At 41.8% G+C, this 18,609-nt stretch overlaps 2 protein-coding genes across 9 annotated transcripts in view; one reads left to right on the forward strand and one right to left on the reverse strand.

Annotated features, from left to right (window-relative positions):
* FILIP1L (filamin A interacting protein 1 like) overlaps nucleotides 1–11,442 on the reverse strand; it is a 296,199-nt gene extending 284,757 nt beyond the window's left edge. Inside the window, exon 1 of one of the 3 annotated variants that reach the window (XM_075118558.1) lies at nucleotides 11,126–11,442. The gene's annotated coding sequence lies outside the window, so the exon portion shown is untranslated. The remainder of the gene's footprint in view (nucleotides 1–11,125) is intronic. The other 2 variants (XM_048816986.2, XM_048816980.2) reach the window with 2 other exon arrangements.
* CMSS1 (cms1 ribosomal small subunit homolog) overlaps nucleotides 1–18,609 on the forward strand; it is a 368,267-nt gene that overhangs the window by 296,770 nt on the left and 52,888 nt on the right. Inside the window, exon 1 of one of the 6 annotated variants that reach the window (XM_075118590.1) lies at nucleotides 11,500–11,621. The exons of the other annotated variants lie outside the window; for them this stretch is intronic. The gene's annotated coding sequence lies outside the window, so the exon portion shown is untranslated. Of the gene's footprint in view, nucleotides 1–11,499; nucleotides 11,622–18,609 lie in introns of those variants that run through there. 6 annotated transcript variants of the gene reach the window in all.

Genomic DNA, 18,609 nt, shown 5'->3' on the forward strand with positions numbered 1-18,609 from the left:
AGAATGTAATAACTTCAAAATGTTGAAAGGAAACACTATTAGGTTAAAATAAATCCATGTATTTAAAGATGAGCTCCCTCCCTCCTCCCATTACTGCTAAAAAACTAGACTTTCTAGAAAGTTTTAATTTCTGATTCTGGTTCTCATAAGTTTGGGCTGCAAATGAGAAAATAAAACAAGACGTGTTTATTGTAAATTTTAAAATGTGCATACGGTCATTTTTATTGGGTTTCATAATGTTTTTACACAAAATCTAAATGTTGGGCCCACACTACTTGGCAGTTTGTCATTTACCATGTATTTGTCAGAAAGATATATAATTGGTTAAGTTTAAATATATCAAATTAATATATATTTGATATTTGCATTATGAGGCATTGTCTCCTGCACCGAGACCTTCAGGGCCTAGAGAAAATACTGCTTCTGTGTCCTCTGTACCATGTATTCCAACCCTAGCTTTACAAAATCTTTCTCCAGTTATTCCTTGGGTTGTGTGCAACAGTCAAATCTTTTGGATAGACATGATCCCTCTCCATCTTTTTTTCGATGCCAACACATTCTCCTAGACAGTTTTGGTCTAATAAAGCTATGAAAAAGTGACACTTCGAATATTTCTTATTACTATGCAGAATTTTCAGAATTGTAAGTTGAGGGTTAAATTCTGTCTCATTTAGCCAGAGCTGTGTCTTTGATAGAGCCAGCCTCAGGTTAGTTTTTCATCTTGACATTTTGAAGGCAGATACATGGAGCTCATTACAAAGCACTGCTTCTTTTTCAGTGGATCGCACAGAGACTCTGTGTTCCTTCTGTCCTTATTGTACATGGGGAAAATGAAGGTAATAAATTCACTAATTATTCTTTATGCTTCTACAACACTTTCCCCCAAGGATCCCATAGCCTTTTACAAATATTAATTAAGCTTCAAACCACCCCAGTAAGGTAGGTGTCGGGAGCCCAAGTGCCAGCAGACCGGCTCAGTGGTTAGAACCAGACTGGGGGTGGCCAGGAACCAGAGCTGGAGGTCAGTGGTGGGAGCCAGGAAGCAGAGCCAAGGATCAGGTGGACTCAGGAGCCGGGAACCAGAGCCAAGGGTCTGAGCCAGAGCCAGGAAAGGGACACAGAGATGAAGTAGGGCTGGAAGAAGTGAGGAGCAAGGCTGGAGCATGAGCAATCACAGCAGTGGGCAAAGCATTGAGCACCCAGCAACCTGGTACTGCTGCTGGCTCCCTTCAGCCAGTCAGGTGGGTTGGCAGTCAGGCAGTCCTACCACAACCCAGCCATAGGTGCAGGAATAGGGGTGCCTGGGGTGTGGCTGCACTTCCTGGCTTGAAGTGGTTTCTATCATATACATTCCAGGGTTTACAGTTTGTTTCAACGGCTCTCAGCACCCACACTATACACAGTGTTCCAGGACCCCTGCACCCAGCTGAGTTCATTTATCTGCCTGGAGGCAGGGCTGACTAGTCCTCAGGCTCAGCTGAAGGTGCTCTGTCCTGACAGTAGACAGTGTTACGGGTCCTTTTTTACAAATGGGCAAACTGATGCAAAAAGCGGTTTTGTGACTTGCCAAAGATCCCAGCAAGTCAGTATTAGAGCTAGGAGTAAATCTAGGAATCTTTACCCCCAGACACCGAATACAACCACTAAACAGACTTTCCCACAGATCTGCATACAGCTGCACTACAAGTGTACTGTCTGGAGCCACCCCCTCTGAATGTATGTAATAGGTATTTATACAGAAGGCAAAGAATATGTGCAACATAAACTAATGCCTTTAATATACCTTCAACAATTGTAAAATCTGAAACTGTCAAGCAGTTAGTGTTTTACCTTCTCTAAAATAATGTAAAACGGATACATTTTAATATATCAATAGATTGTCTTCAATTATGAAGGCACTCTTTAGAAGACGTGCTACAGAAGAGTACGACAGAGAAGGAGCCGGCCCTGAGTGCTCCAATGGCCTAATGATAATGCTGTGCATTACCTGGTGAGACCTGTTGATTTTCTGTGTTGTGTTCCACTGGCTGGAGGGGGCATTTCCTACAACTTAACAGCAACCCTTCCACAGGTGCAAACTGGGTGGGATTTATAAAATGGGAGATAATCGGGGTTCTGAAAGGGATTCATGAGAGCAACCACAGGGAAAATTTTTAAGGAGTGTTCCCTCTATAATTAGGCTACTTGTCCCTCTACATAGACTCACTAGCAGTCAGGTGAAAGTAGTTATAATGGGGATTAATGCTCTACTTTTCACCTAGAGATGTAGGCTCAAATTCTATGTTACAAACTGACAGAGTTGGGTCATCTCAGTCTGAACTTGAAATGTCTTTCTTGTCCACATCAAAAAAAACTATTAAATAATGTTGCTGACTCAGCTCCTGAGCAGTCAAACAGCATGGGGTGTTACTGCTGAGGCTTGATGTGCATTGGCACCGCTATGTAGGAAGAACTGCAGAGCAACTGACTGCGCTACTTTTGTGTCCATCCAGTTGGTTTTAATCTGTCACTTTTCACGAGTGCAAATAAATTAAGTATTCACCCTCCTTTCCAGGTGGAATTTCCCCTCCTAATTATTGATATAGCTAATGGGAGAGTTTAATTTTGAAACCTAAAGACATGCAAAAACAATTAAAAAAAAAAAAAGGTTTGTGCTTTGTTTATTTTGGGGATAGCAGTAGGGTGACTTTTGCAGTAACGGACTGAAACTGAAGTAGTAGCTAGTTCTGTTCTATTCAGAGCCTAATACCACCCTCATCAGCAGGATATCTGAGCCCTACTTTACTTGCATAAGCAGCTACAGCACATGTTTATGTTCCAAACTGGGAATTCAAACAGCTGATCTTGGCATCACACTCCTGCTGACCCAACGAAAGGCAGCAAACCTTAAAATGATTTCACAAGGTGACACCAGCACCGATAGAGTCCCCTTTGTAGGAAGTGACTCTGATTAACAATTTACAAGCCAAATGCTTGTACCTCTTTCATTGGGAGATCACCACTCCTAATGGCTTTCAGCAAGAGAGCAAGCACTGACCTTTTTATCCCTTAATTCTACTCCACCAAACAAGGGATGTGAAAATAAGTAACATTTTCTGCCTGTTTTACTTTCATAAGTTATTTTATTGGGTGAGACCACTCGTGTAACTAAGACAAACAAGATTTGGCCTAACATATCCAGTTTTCATTGTACTAGCGGTTGAACTTCATAGAGAGATCTTCCCAAATATTTATCATCCAAAGGTCTACTGTTGGGAGTGACTTGCATTTTTTCCTCTTTTGGTTATGCATTCTCTGTCTCATGCAGCGTTGTTTGTGGTATAGGAAATTCCAAAATACTGTGGTAAAGTAAAGCACGCTAAATATTGATTTTTTTTTTAAATAGTGTTCATTGTGTGCGTAGGAGAGTTTTCACACTGTTCTTACTTTCCATGTAAATGACCGGCCATGGGGCCAGCAATAAATGACTCTTAGAAAAGGTGGCTTTGAATAAAAGTTGTAAAAAATGAATTAGAAAGGTTACTTTAAAATATTTGCTTAAAGCAGGGGATTGTCTGTTGGAGTTGGTCTTCAAGCCATATTTGTCTGTATATAAAATGCATAGATATGCACAAATACATCTCCTCTTTGCAGTAGGATAGAGAGTGGAATTCAGTACAGTCTTTATACTTAGATTTAACTTTTTAGTCCTGGTGCAAGTTACCTGAGGCTGGTGACATTTAGTATATATAACTGAAGATGAAATATTTGCCTGAGGAACAAATGAAAAAATTATATAATATATAATGAATTTTAATTGCCTTTTCCCATATAATTATGGCCATAGCATGAAAATGGGAATTTTAATGAAAAATATTTTTAATAAAATTAAGTAATCTTCGAATGAAATGTACCGTTATGTCAGCACTGCATGTATTACACTCCCTCGGCAGCTGGCGTTGAAGTCTACAGCTACACTGTTCTTAGAAAGGCCCCGTCAGCAAAGTTTTGGCATTGATGCCAACGCTTTTCTAGGCTTTTCAGCTCCTCTGTTTAACTTGTGGACTTTCCTTAGCATACTGAGAGATTAAATGTACGTTCTAAACTCCTGTCAGCTAGGGCTTCAGAGCACAAATCCAAGTTTCAGGCCATGGTGGAAATGTTATAGTAATTTCCCCCTACTATTGTCTTCCTTCTGGACTTTTCTGAGCTAATCCCTTGTGGGACCAAGGGTCTATCTGTGAACCTGCTATAGAACATCTGTTGCCATGGAAAGGAATAGATCTCCAACCTTAATGCTCATTTTCAGTTGACTGCTCTAGTTTGTCAGTAGCCTGGAAGCTGTAAACAGCTATGTTCAATTTTGAAAATAATGCAAGACACAGTCCAGTAAAAGTAATCACTCTTTGGAGACAGCTGAAAGTGGATATGTAAGGTATAGATAATGATCTTTATCCTGAAAATGTCCAAACTGATGCACACAAAACTGGGATGTTTCTTTGCATGGTAAATCAAATGGTTCAAATACTGTGAATTGGTCATTTTAATTCTCTTTTTTGTCATCATATTTCTTTTCTTTTTTTAAGTGAAGATTTCATTGTTATTCTCCCCCCTCACCCAGCAAAGCCTAAGGGCCATTTTAAGAAATACTCTCCTCTAAGAGAATCAAAGGGGCAAATCATGAATTGCCCTCCCTGCAGCCAGTCCCAAACATCACCTTTGTGTTGTGTGAGTGGTTGGACAATGGGCATTCATGTAGTGAAACTCCCTAATTTGCCTGTAGATGGGAGCACGGGCAGAACATCTGCATATGGAGCAACAGTGGGGCTGCATTTGAGGTACCATGTGGTACCTGCAAAGCTCAGGTGGACACCAACTACTACATGTGGTAGCTACAGATTACAGTTTTGTTCTTGTGCTTTTTGCATGCTTTAATCTGAGCGCCCAGCCCATTTACTCAAGTTGTGCAATTTTTCCCAGGAGTTGGCTCTAAGGGCAAAATTCATCCAACACAGGGGGGACTCTGTGCCCTTTCTGCCTCAGAAGTGGGTTCTTCACCAATTCTGAATAATCTGTTACAGAGGTGAATATTTGGCCATATGTTGATGGAGGGACCACTAGACCCAGGTCTAAGTGGATACAGTGTCCAGGAATCTGTGCTTGGAGGACAGAGGAGTAGCAGTCAATATTCCGGCCCATCAACTGTAATAGCAGTCACAAAGAGACTGTGTTGTAGCCCCTGTAGCCTGCCCATGACTGCAGGTGGCAGTCCCCAGCCTCTCCTTGGATAGAAACACAAAGCCAGGTGCTTTTGGGAGGGGAAGGGTGAATTTCCCCTTATGGGGGTAATATTTTCTAATGCACAGTTGAAATGCAATGTCGGAGATGCTTCTGTTCACTCCAGCAATGTCCCAGACAGAGAAAGCACGCAGGCTGTAGATGCCATTGTTTTTCTCAGAGCAGAATATCTGTTGTTCTATACTGAGATGTCACTAAGATGTTATTTGTCTGGTGCACAGAGGGTGAAATCCGGCGGGCAACCCCATGGACAAGTTTTTTCTTTTTTTCTGTCGCATTGTGAGCGATGGATCTGTAAAAGCAGGTCAGACGAAGCTTGGGGCTGTGTGGCTTGTTGTGAGTATCAACTCTGATTTTTCTTCCTCCCTGTCACCAATAAAATGAGGTGGGAAAATAGATTCTTCAGCAGAAAATGAAATTATGTGAATTTTTTGCTCAACTCCAGTTTTGAAATTTTTTGTTGTCCTTGTTGGCTATCTAATAAGCCAGCCCATCCTCCTCCTTTTCCATATGTGAGAGCACCATCTCCATTATCATCCCTCCTGTAATAGGGCATGCTGAGAGTCACGATAATCAGCATGAAAGAATGTTGAAATGAGTTAATTTGCAAGGACAGTATGCCTGCATAAAACGTGAAATGCATCATGATTATTCCATGGGAAATCTGTGTCCAGCTCTTGAGATGACTCTTACTGAAGAATCCTAGACCATAAGCTGGGTGAGGTCCAGGACTGCCATTTTCTGTGTACTGGGGCTAGCACAATGGGGCTCCCACCTGGTTCCCCTCAAGAGGCTGCCACAGAATACATGTTTAAAAATGAGAGCAACTGAATTGCAGCTAATTAGACAGTTATTTAGTTTTGAATATATTTTGGCCACTTTCTCCCCTCTTCCATTGCAGCCTTCTCCTCTCCTCTCCTCTCCCATCACATTACTTTTCCTTTGGTTGAGGGATGCTGGGCACAGTCCCCTCATCATCCTGATCACCAGCCAAAGGGAATCACTTGGGAAAATGGTCAGATACTCTGGCCCCACCTCAGAGCCTGAGTAATGATTCCAGTCCCTTTTGGCTCAGGGACAGCAGGACTGAGCGGAATACCCCAGCTCCAGTCGCTGTTCAGTTGCATTGGGAGGTGCTCGGTGTAGGCAAGCATATTAGCATCAGTACTGGTTATCTGAATGTGGTTGAATATTTCCAGCTGATACACGCGTTGTTTGGATTTGGTCACCCATCCTTTTACTCTGTCAGCACCAGAATTCTTATTTTACCTCAGTTTTTAGCGCTGGTGTGCTGGCCATTGGAATACTGTGTCCAGTTCTGCTGCCCACAATTCAAGAAGGATGTTGATAAATTGGAGAGTGCTCATAGAAGAGCCACAAGAATGATTAAAGGATTAGAAAACATGTCCTATAGGGATAGACTCAAGGAGCTTGATCTAGTTAGTTTAATACAGTGGTTCTCAACCTTTCCAGACTGCTGTACCCCTTTCAGGAAACAGATTTGTCTTGTGTACCCCCAGATTCACCTCACTTAAAAACTACTTGCTTACAAAATTAGACATAAAAATACAAAAGTGTCACAGTGCACTGTTACTGACAAATTGCTTATGTTCTGATTTTGTCTGTGTGAAATTTTAGTTTGTATTAATTTTGCTCGTGCTTTTTAAGTAGCCTGTTGTAAAACTAGGCAAATCTCTAGATAAGTTGATGTATCCCCTGGAAGACCTCTGTGTATCCCCACGGGTACATGTACCCCTGGTTGAGAACCACTGGTTTAATAAAGAGAGGGTTAAGGGGTGACTTGATTACAGTCTATATGTACCTACATGGGGAACAAATATTTAATATCGGGCTCTTCAATCTAGCAGAGAAAGATATAATATAATCCAATGGCTGGAAGTTGAAGCTAGACAAATTTAGACTGGAAATGAGGCATAAATTTCTAATGTTGAGAGTAATTAGCCACTGGAATGATTTACCAGAGGTCATGGTGGATTCTCCGTTATTGGCAGTTTTAAAATCAAGATTGGATGTTTTTCTAAAAGATCTGCACTACGAATTATTTTGGGGAAGTCGTCTGTCCTGTGTTATACAGAAGGTCAGACTAGATTATTACAATGGTTCACAACGGTTCCTTCTAGCCTTGGAATCTATGAATCGATGAATGTGCCCTTAGAGTTCTGCCTGGACAGCTGGCAGCATATGGGTAATCAACAGACAAGCACTCCTCATCCTTACAGTCTTGGTGCAGAGGGAAAGAAAAAAGGTAAGGCCTTCCCAAATCCCCAGAATGGGCAAGGAAGTTGATTCCTAGACCCCAGTGCTCCCTCTCTTGTGTCTAACTGAGTACGGTGGTGAAGATCTACTTGGTGTCTCTCTCCTTCCATCCTCGAAGGGAGATCACAAAGAACTCGAGCCCTGTTGCTGCCTTTTTTCCCTCTCCAGGGAAGGGGGGCAAAGATGCCAGAGCACCAAGACCCCCATAAAGGCTGGGGTGAGAGAGGACTCCACTGGCACAGCCCAGCAGAAGTGAGCCATAAGGCTCGCTCAGGTGTCAGCCCCTGATCATTCTGAAAAGGGCTGGGGAGAAGAAATCCTGCTGAGCAGGGTATGCCCAGGAAGGGGACAAGATTTAGGTGATATTTGTAGTTGGGGCAGTGTGAGGGCTAGAATTACTTTGAATACCATGACCCCTACACACTTGTTTTATCCAAATACAGGTCTGCTCTCCATTCTTACCATACTCCAATTTTTGACACTTTGTGGGCTTTTTATATTAAAATGTTAATATCTCACATGTATTTTAATAATTGTATTAAGATATTGGCTAAGCTTTCCCATTGCCTTCACTGGGTGCAGGATCAAGCCTGTTGTCCTTAAGCAAGCAGCCCCATTGACTTCAGTCAGAATACTTGTCTGGGTAAGGACTACCCATGTGAGAAGGAGTTTATAGGACCAATCCCTTAGAGGAAGACATGGTCATTGTCCCAAAGAGTTTAGGTTGAGCCTTTCAAGGTCATCCGAGCAAGTTAGCCCCCAACTCCCTTTGAAATTCAGTGGCAGTTCAGCCTGTCTCCCAAAGGTACCTTTGCATATCTAAATCAGACGCACATCTACTTTGCTTTTAATCCAGTGGGGAAAAAAATCACTTGGAAAACATACAGAATAATAACATAATACATAATGTTTTAACTGTGCAAATAATTTCACTCAGCAGGTGCCTTCAAGCATAGAAATGTCACAAAAACTAAACCAGTTTGTAATTTGCAACAATATGCAACAAACTACCAAAGATTTCAGATTTCATTGTGAACATTTATATTTCTCTCACCTCCCATCCACGTAAAAACAATTCCGTCTACAAAGACTTGTTGCTATTTTTAGTTTATGTTGGTAACTGCTTAATACTATTAAGTCCTTACCTGGTAATGAACTTTTGGAACACATTAGCACTTCTTCTACAGCCTAACATACAGTATGTTGTCCTCCAATTTTCTCACATTAAAAAATCCTCTAGAAAATCCAAATGATCACCTCCTACTTAGCCCAAATCTATACAATGACAGATTCCGTTAACAGTTATTCTTTAAGATTCATGAACTTTTAGGAAGCACTTTTGTGGAAATGGACGTCAGCCATTAATACTTTCATTGTGCCAAAAATCAGTCAGGTACTCAGGCCTTGCAAGTACATTGCCAAATGAAATTGGAAAGACGGTAACATCAGAGGGTGATCTTATATAAGTTAAGAGAAGTGATCAAGATAAATTCCTTCAGCATGTCAGACTCTGCCAGAATGTAAGCGTTATACTTTTTTAGCCTAATGTAAGATACTATACAAAAGAGTTTAATAGCAGATATATTAGAAAAAGGAGACAGGAATTAATAACGAGAATTGAACTGGTCGGCATTGCACAGATGAACTAACTCCATATGAATGGCAGTGCTCTCCTGTTGCCTTATTATTCTTCCTAAAATAAAGGCCACCAGCCTTCAAATGCATCAACTGAGGTATATGCTTTTGCAACAAGTTTGCACTGGGGACAGAAAGGAGAACTTCTAGTGGTACAGTGTCAAAAATGTCTGGAGCTTTTGTTCACAATGCAACTTATTGGCTGAGTGTTTTCTAGAATTGGCTGACACCTATTTGCGCTTGCTTTTCAAGAAGCCATTGTGGTGTTGCATTGGTGTATGCGCCCATGTTCCAGTAACACATTGTGACATATTCTCATCACATAGCAACACAACCTCCTCATGTTGGACTCATGACATTGTATGGTGATGTCCTGTGACCTGAAGTGTGTTTATTTGTTCTGCCAGCCAGCAGAACAAGGGACAGAAGTAGACCGTGTCACAAATTTGGGGGCTAGTAACAGCCTTATCAGTCATCCTTATAACGTTCATTAACACCAATGGGTGGTACATGAGCAAATCAAAAACAAAAATAGACTTTAAAGTATTGCATTTGAGGATCCTAGCACATTAGCATTGAATGGTGAGACTTGTAGAGCTGTTTATTAAGGCTAAAGCCATAAATAGCCACAGACAAGGCTATTGCATTAAACTGCTCTTACACCTTAGTTCTGTTGGTGTATCTCCACTAAAATGACTCCATAAGGCCTTCAGGACCAAAGAATGGTCTGTCAGTAACAAAATATTAATTTCATTAAGTGTACTGTACTTATAAGGTTTTTAATACTTCAAGTGTGCTAGTATTATTATTTGAGCATCATTTCACAGTTTGCATTAAAACAAGAACTTAATGTGACTGGAGAATACACAGGAAAGCTTCATAGAGGAAAGCCATTTTTTCACTCTACAGAAATGTTTAGCTCTAATTAGAAATTCATTGTCATGTTAAGAATTGCAATGTGCATGCCATGATGCACTGAAACAATTCAGGATTCTTTACTATATTATGAACAGAGATTCACTTATATCAGACTTCGCTATAAACAGATTCCTCTGTTCATCATGTTCCTGTGGAAAGGAAATTAGCATTGTATGTTTCTGTAACGTTTAAGTGATAAATGTGTCACTTCTCTAGTTGGATAGATTTCTTCCTAGCCCTTACTACATATTGCATGTTGTACTCTGTCCATGCTTTTCTTTTAAACATCATAACAGATTAAAATAGATAAGGAAAACAAACTACTTTTGCTTTTAAGTTTTACAAGGAAACAGTGCGCTACCAGTCTGAATATTCTGTTGAAAAGAAAACACCTCTGTCATATGCCCTCTGTATCCTGTCTGTAGTTGCCCTGAAGCTGTACAACTTCTTTGGAAATGTGAGAGAGCCTGAGCACCTTTTTGAGTGACCTTTATTTAAAAGTGATCTTTGCTGCTTGCAGTGAACCCTATTTTACATGCTTACTGTCAATGGAAAGATAGTTTCTGAACCTGCATATACTTAATGCACATAAATATAATCACTAACTACACACACATGCATACATTCACATATATTTGCTCATATACACGCTTTTTGCTTACTTTCAGAATGTAACCGTTTCTTGGAGTGCGCTTTCTAATACTAAATCTGTAATATTTACTGTGGTGTTCTTAAATCTGATTTAATCAGACAGGGATACTGAATTGCACATGCTGGTGTATTCTTAATCATTTTCCTGTTTACTTCCCATATTAATAATGCAAGTTGATATTTTATACATCATCACTCAAATAGCTGAGAATTTGTCCAGACCCATATTCAGGTCATTAACCCAAAAAAACCCTTCATGTTAAGGGTAAATAGAGTACAGGTCTAACAGAAGAATCATGTCTAGTGCATTAAACAAACGACCCAATTTCTCAATGATGATGATATCCTCAAGGTAAAACAAGCTTACCTTAGTGCAGGAAATCTTCCTCTGCTGTATTCTGGACAATTTCCTTCCTCTCATTCACTCCAAAGGGGCAAATCCACTTTCATAAAGAAAATTGTCTGTTTAAAGATACAGAATGAAGGAAATTGATGATTCCTTCTCTGAGCTCCCAATTCACTTGTTTTAGCAAGTTGAGAAACCTAGTCACAACAGTAATTCAGAATGATTTTTCTCTGTTTGTATTCTGTAGGCTGAGTAGCAGCAGAGAGTTATACCCAGAGACGTGAGACAGTGCTGCAAGGGAGAGACAGTGGGGAACCATGACACTGACTTGACCAAACTCTAAATATAACCCAACCCACTTTCTGTGTCATTCCCTTCATACTCTGAAGGCAGATGACCTTGTCAGAAACTGACCTCGCAGGCTGTCACTCTCCACAAAGAGGATCTAATGGGACAGAGCTGCCGTGTAATGGGACAAAAAAGCAAGCAGCCATCTGTTTGTAGCAAACAAGTTTAGGTATGAACTCTGTTTTTGTGGTAATTACAATCTAGATCAAGAGATACAGCTCTTTATTTGGTCATTTCAGACACACTCTGCATACAAGTTTAGAACAGAGATAACAGATGGGATATTGCTTTGAGTCATTTTGTACCTTCCAGCCTTAAACATTACAGAGCCTTGAAGTAAGATCAGTAGGAAGGGCATGACATTTTCCCCTTCTAAAAGCAATGTGTGTAGTGTAGTGCTTCCATTTATAACATTTTAACATTAAGATCCCTCTCTCTCTCCTTTTGTTGTTGGTTTTCTTGAGATTTTGGGAAAGGTTTGGGGTAAACCATGAAATTTATGTATGAAAGGGTTACAAATTAGCATATGTAGGCTGGGGAATGTAATTTGCATTGAGACCAATTTACAGGGAAGAGTGAGTATATGCAGAAGGAAGTTTTACAGAAGGAAGTATGTGAGTTATAGAAATATAACCTTTAGGCCTTTAGCCTTTGATGGAGAACTGTGCTTTTAAACAGATATTGGTATTTATAATCCAGTGAGCTTTCCACTAACCCTAAGTGGTAATATATCAGGGTATTTCTTCTTAAGCTGATGGAGAATTAACTTGATATATACTATAAAACTGTGTTACAATGTCACTCAGTGACTTGTGTGAAAAACAACTTTTATATCCACATTTTCTATTCTATTGGGGAAGTCAGGACATAGGCTTGTTTGCAATAGTATTCTCTATTTCAATATGATTGTTGTTGGCAACATCCAACTGGCTCCCATGTATTGAATGCCACTCATATAACCATAGAAATGTAAGACTGGAGGGGACCTTTAGAGGTCATCACGCCCAGCCTCCTGTGTTGAGGCAGGACCAAGTAAACCTAAACCGTCTCTGACATCCCTGCTCTTAAAAAGCTCCATCAATGGGGATTCCATAACCTCTCTCGGAAGCCGATTCCAGAGTTTAACTATCCATACAGTTACAAAGCTTTTTCTAATATCTAACCTAAACACTGTTTCCTCTAAGCTGTGAGCGTGTGCTTGCACACACAGATCCTAAACCCTGCGCACACGGCAAAACACTGCACGCACAAAAATTTGCACAGAAGAAATTTTTTGCGCACATGGCCTGTCAAAAATTAGAGGGAACATTGAACCTAAATCTCCTTTGCTGCAGATTAAGTTCATTACTCCTTGTCCTGCCTTCAGTGGACATGGAGAACGACTGATCTCCTTCCTGTTTATACCAGCCCTTAACATATTTGAAGACTGTTGTCAAGACCCCCCCCCCCCCCCCGTCTTTCTTTCTCCAGACTAAACATGCCCAGTTTTTTTAAACTTTTCCTCATAGGTCAGGTTTTCTAAACGTTTTATCATTTTTGTTGCTGCCCTCTGTACTGTCTCCAATTCATCCACATCTTTCCTAAAGTGTGGCTCCCAGAATTGGATACAATACTCCAACTGAGACCTCACCAATGCCAAGTAGAGCAGGACAGTTACCTCCTGTGTCTTACATACGACGTGGCTGTAAATACACCCCAGAATTATATCAGCCTTTTTTTTAACTGCATCACATTATTAACTCATATTCAGTTTGTGATCCACTATAGCCCCCAGATCCTTTTCAGCAGTACTACTGCGTAGCTAGTTATTCCCCATTTTGTAGTTGTGCATTTGATTTTTCCTTCCTAAGTGTAGTACTTTCCACTTGTCCTTATTGAATTTCATCTTGTTGGATTCAGATCAATTCTCCAATTTCTCAAGGTTGTTTTTAATTGTAATCCTGCCCTCCAAAATGCTTGCAACCCCTCCCAGTTTGGTGTGTCTGTAGATTTTATAAGCATACTCTCCTCTTCTTTATCCAAGTTATCAATGAAAATATTGAATAATACCGGACCAGGGCAGAGCCTAAGTATGTCCTCCCAGTTTCACAATGAACTGTTGATAACCATGCTTTGAGTACATTTTTTTTCAACCAGTTGTGCCCTCACCTTCAGGGGTGGTAGGTTTGTAGAAATTTTGGTGGTGCCCAGAACCCGCCCCCCTCCCCAAACTACGCCCCCCCAAACTACACCTCCCACCTGCCTAAGGCTTTGGGAGGGAGTTTGGTTAGGGAAAGGAGGTCTGGGGTGCAGGCCCTGGGCTGGGGCAGGGGACTGGGGTGCAGGATGGGTGAGAGGTTGGGCTCTGGGAGGGAGTTGGGTAGGAGAGGGGGTCGGGTTGCAGGCTCTGGGATGGAGTTTGGGTGCTGGGTGCAGGCTTTGGGGGTGCAGTAGAGCGTGAGGGGTGCAGGCTCTGGAATGGAGTTTGGGTATAGGCTCTGGGCTTGGCAAGGGGTGGGGGTGCAGGAGGGGATGAGGGGTGCAGGCTCTGGGAGGGAGTTTGGGGGAAGGAGAGGGTATGTGGGAAGGGGGTGGGGGTGCAGGCTGGGCGTGGATGGAGTTTGGGTGCTGGGTGCAGGCTCCGGGCTGGGGTTGCGGGTGCAGGCTCTGGGAGGGGGTGAGGAGGGAGGGGGTGGAAGCTCTGGGAGGGAGTTTGGGAGCCGAAGGGGGGTGCAGGCTCTGGGAGGGGTGGGGGGTGCGGCACTTACCTGGGGCTCCTAAGCAGGGCGGGCCATGAGTCTCCATGTGCTGCTACCCCCCAGTCACTGCCCCCACAGCTTTCCAGGCACCACGGGCCCATAGAACTCGCCCCCCATGCTCACCTTGTAATAATTTCATCTAGACCACATTTCTCTAGTTTGCTTATGAGAATATCCTGTGGGACTGTGTCAAGAGCCTTTCTAAAGTGAGGATATATCACATCTACTGCTTCCTCCTTATCCACTAAGTCAGTAACCTTGTCAAAGGAGGAAATGAGGTTGGTTTGGCATGATTTGTTCGTGACAAATCCTTGCTGGCTATTTCTTATAACCCTACTATATGCTAGTTGCTTATAAATGAATTGTTCAATAATTTGTTCCTATATCAAAGTTAGGCTGACTGTATATAATCCCTCTGGTCCTCTGTGTTCCCCTTTTTAAAGATAGATATTATTTTTGCCCTTCTTCAGTCTGAGATTGCTTCAGCTAGTTCATATGCATGCCACACTATTCTTAATGGTAAAACAAGGCTCAGAAAGGAAATCAGGGGCATTATAGCCATGAGTGATACTATATACCTACAAATAAAATAAAAGAGATTGAATAGCTGTAGAGGGAAGTGAAACAGCAATATTCTAACTTTGAGCAGCAATGCTAGAGTCAGAGATCATAAACTAAACCTGTTATTAATTAAATGGAATATCTATTAGAACGGTGTATCATAACATCTTTGACTTGCTCCTGTAGGCCAAAAAGCTAGCTGTAATAAAGGAAGTTGGTGTTTGACTTTAAGAGAGAATATGAAAAATGAATTAGGCTGCCTCCAGACAACTCCTGTTTTCTTCATATACATTCTCAGGGCTGTGGGTTGACTCTCTGATACCTTTATGATGTTGCCGTAGCATGTTTCCTCATTCTGATGCCAGATGATATCAGGACTATCATAGAAAATAATCTATGATCTAGTTTATGGAATGGATCAGCAAGGTTTCTGATTTCTGGTGCTGCAGTCCTGTGGTGTCTTGAGCACGTTTTTAATAAAGAAGCCAGTGCTTGTGGTATATCTCTGCTAGTTGCTTTAACGTGCATAGTGCAGGCTGTTATATATACGAATTGATGGGGCTGTTAAAACCAAATCCTCTGTTGAAGTGTCGCGGGGAGCTCCTCTAGGTCAGGTTTGAGGTGCATTGGTGGGGCTATGTGAGGGAAGCTCTCGCTACCACTGCCTATGTATCGTGACTTCTGTGTATGGAGAACTTCAGGCTCTAGAGCTGTCAGTCCACTACATTTCACCAGCGCTAATGTCAGACTTCTCTCCCCTCACCATCCATCGTGAAATAACAAAACATAGGAAGGATCATGATTTCAGAAAGTCAGTCATTGCTTCATTCCCAAACAAACTGAGCAAGAAAAAATCCTTTCTAAAGCGAATATTGTTAATTCTTTTGGAGTTTATTACCAATGCCCTTTTATGCAGATAAATTCTGGTGTAGCTGCAAGGTTGCTGTGTGAGTTCTGGAGGTTCCTAAACCTCATAGCCTGAGACAATCCCTTTAACTATAGAGTTAATTATTAACTCATGCCTCGTCAAAGTTCTCTATGGATATTTTGCACTGGTTGTCCACATATTAATCCTTCTAAAAGACCCATTTCTATCTTGCTGCTTATAGTGAATTAAGCTGACTTGAATATAAATTGACTGTTGCTGTTTCCTTTCCCCTAACTTTTGTCTTGTTGTTTGTCTGTAGACTGTGGGCTCCTTGGAATGTTTGGAAAATACTTATAATGTAGTGAGTGCTAGTAATATATGACAGGTTTCAGAGTAGCAGCCGTGTTAGTCTGTATCCATAAAAAGAAAAGGAGAACTTGTGGCACCTTAGAGACTAACAAATTTATTTGAGCATAAGCTTTCGTGAGCTACAGCTCATTTCATCGGACGCATACAGTGGAAAATGTAGTGGGGAGATTTTATATACACAGAGAACATGAAACAATGGGTGTTAACATACAGACGGTAACAAGAGTGATCAGGAAAGGTGAGCTATTACCAGCAGGAGAGTGGGGCGAGGGGAGGAGGGCGAACCTTTTGTAGTGATAATCAAAGTGGGCCATTTCCAGCAGTTGACAAGAACAGTAGAAGGGGAAATAAGCAAGGGGAAATAGTTTTACTTTGTGTAATGACCCATCCACTCCCAGTCTTTATTCAAGCCTAAATTAATTGTATCCAGTTTGCAAATTAATTCCAATTCAGCAGTCTCTCGTTGGAGTCTGTTTTTGAAGTCTTTTTGTTGAAGAATTGCCACTTTTAGGTCTGTAATCGAGTGACCAGAGAGATTGAAGTGTTCTCCGACTGGTTTTTGAATGTTATAATTCTTGACGTCTGATTTGTGTCCATTTATTCTTTTACATAGAGACTGTCCAGTTTGGCCAATGTACATGGCAGAGGGGCATTGCTGGCACATATCACATTGGTAGATGTGCAGGTGAATGAGCCTCTGATAGTGTGGCTGATGTGATTAGGCCCTATGATGGTGCCCCCTGAATAGATATGTGGACACAGTTGGCAACGGGCTTTATTGCAAGGATAGGTTCCTGGGTTAGCGGTTCTGTTGTGTGGTGTGTGGTTGCTGGTGAGTATTTGCTTCAGGTTGGGGGGCTGTCTGTAAGCAAGGACTGGCCTGTCTCCCAAGACCTGTGAGAGTGATGGGTCATCCTTCAGGATAGGTTGTAGATCCTTGATGATGCGTTGGAGAGGTTTTAGTTGGGGGATGAAGGTGATGGCTAGTGGCGTTGTGTTATTTTCTTTGTTGGGCCTGTCCTGTAGTAGGTAACTTCTGGGTACTCTTCTGGCTCTGTCAAGCTGTTTCTTCACTTCAGCAGGTGGGTATTGTAGTTGTAAGAACGCTTGCTAGAGATCTTGTAGGTGTTTGTCTCTGTCTGAGGGGTTGGAGCAAATGCGGTTGTATCGTAGAGCTTGGCTGTAGACAATGGATCGTGTGGTGTGGTCTGGATGAAAGCTGGAGGCATGTAGGTAAGTGTAGCGGTTGGTAGGTTTCCGGTATAGGGTGGTGTTTATGTGACCATCGCTTATTAGCACCGTAGTGTCCAGGAAGTGTATCTTTTGTGTGGACTGGTCCAGGCTAGGTTGATGGTGGGATGGAAATTGTTGAAATCATGGTGGAATTCCTCAAGGGCTTCTTTTCCATAGGTCCAGATAATGAAGATGTCATCAATGTAGCGCAAGCAATCCATCGGTGATCTTCCTGAAAACACCATCCTAGCCACTGTGGATGTAGAGCCCTCAACACCAACTTTCCACACAAAGATAGACTACAAGCCGTCAGAAACAGTATCCCCGATAAAGTCTTCATAGAATCATAGAATATCAGGATTGGAAGGGACGTCAGGAGGTCATCTAGTCCAACCCCCTGCTCAAAGCAGGACTAATCCCCAATTTTTGCCCCAAATCCTTAAATGGCTCCCTCAAGGATTGAACTCACAACCCTGGGTTTAGCAGGCCAATGCTCAAACCACTGAGCTATCCCTCATGGCAAACCTGGTGGGTTAACTTTGTGACTTTGTCCTCACCCATAACTATTTCACATTTGGGGACAATGTATACCTTCAAATCAGCGACACGGCTATGGGTACCCGCATGGCCCCACAGTCTGCCAACATTTTTATGGCTGACTTAGAAAAACGCTTCCTCAACTCTCGTCCCCTAATGCCCCTACTCTACTTGCGCTTCATTGATGACATCTTCATCATCTGGACCCATGGAAAAGAAGCCCTTGAGGAATTCCACCATGACTCCAATGAGAGACTGCTGAATTGGAATTAATTTGCAAACTGGATACAATTAACTTAGGCTTGAATAAAGACTGGGAGTGGATGTGTCATTACACAAAGTAAAACTATTTCCCCTTGTTTATTTCCCCTCCTGCTGTTCTTGTAAACTGCTGGAAATGGCCCACCTTGATTATCACTACAAAAGGTTCGTCTCCCCCCCCCCCCCCCCGCTCTCCTGCTGGTAATAGCTCACCTTTCCTGATCACTCTTGTTTCAGTCTGTACAGTAACACCCATTGTTTCATGTTCTCTGTGTATATAAAATCTCCCCACTATATTTTCCACTGTATGCATCCGATGAAATGAGCTGTAGCTCATGAAAGCTTATGCTCTAATAAATTTGTTAGTCTCTAAGGTGCCACAAGTACTCCTTTTTTTTTTAGTAATCTATGAATATTCACTGTTAAGGGCAATGCCCCATATGGAGGTTCTTTAAAAGTACTAACTAAATGGGGTATATGGGTGTGGTTTAATATTTCCACAAAGAGGCATTTTGAAGCAGAGCACTGTTGTTCAGTTAGATCAGGGGTGGCCAACCTGAGCCCGAGAAGGAGCCAGAATTTGCCCATGT

Source organism: Caretta caretta, chromosome 1 (genome assembly GCF_965140235.1).
Source record: "Caretta caretta isolate rCarCar2 chromosome 1, rCarCar1.hap1, whole genome shotgun sequence".
NCBI classification, from domain to species: domain Eukaryota; kingdom Metazoa; phylum Chordata; order Testudines; family Cheloniidae; genus Caretta; species Caretta caretta.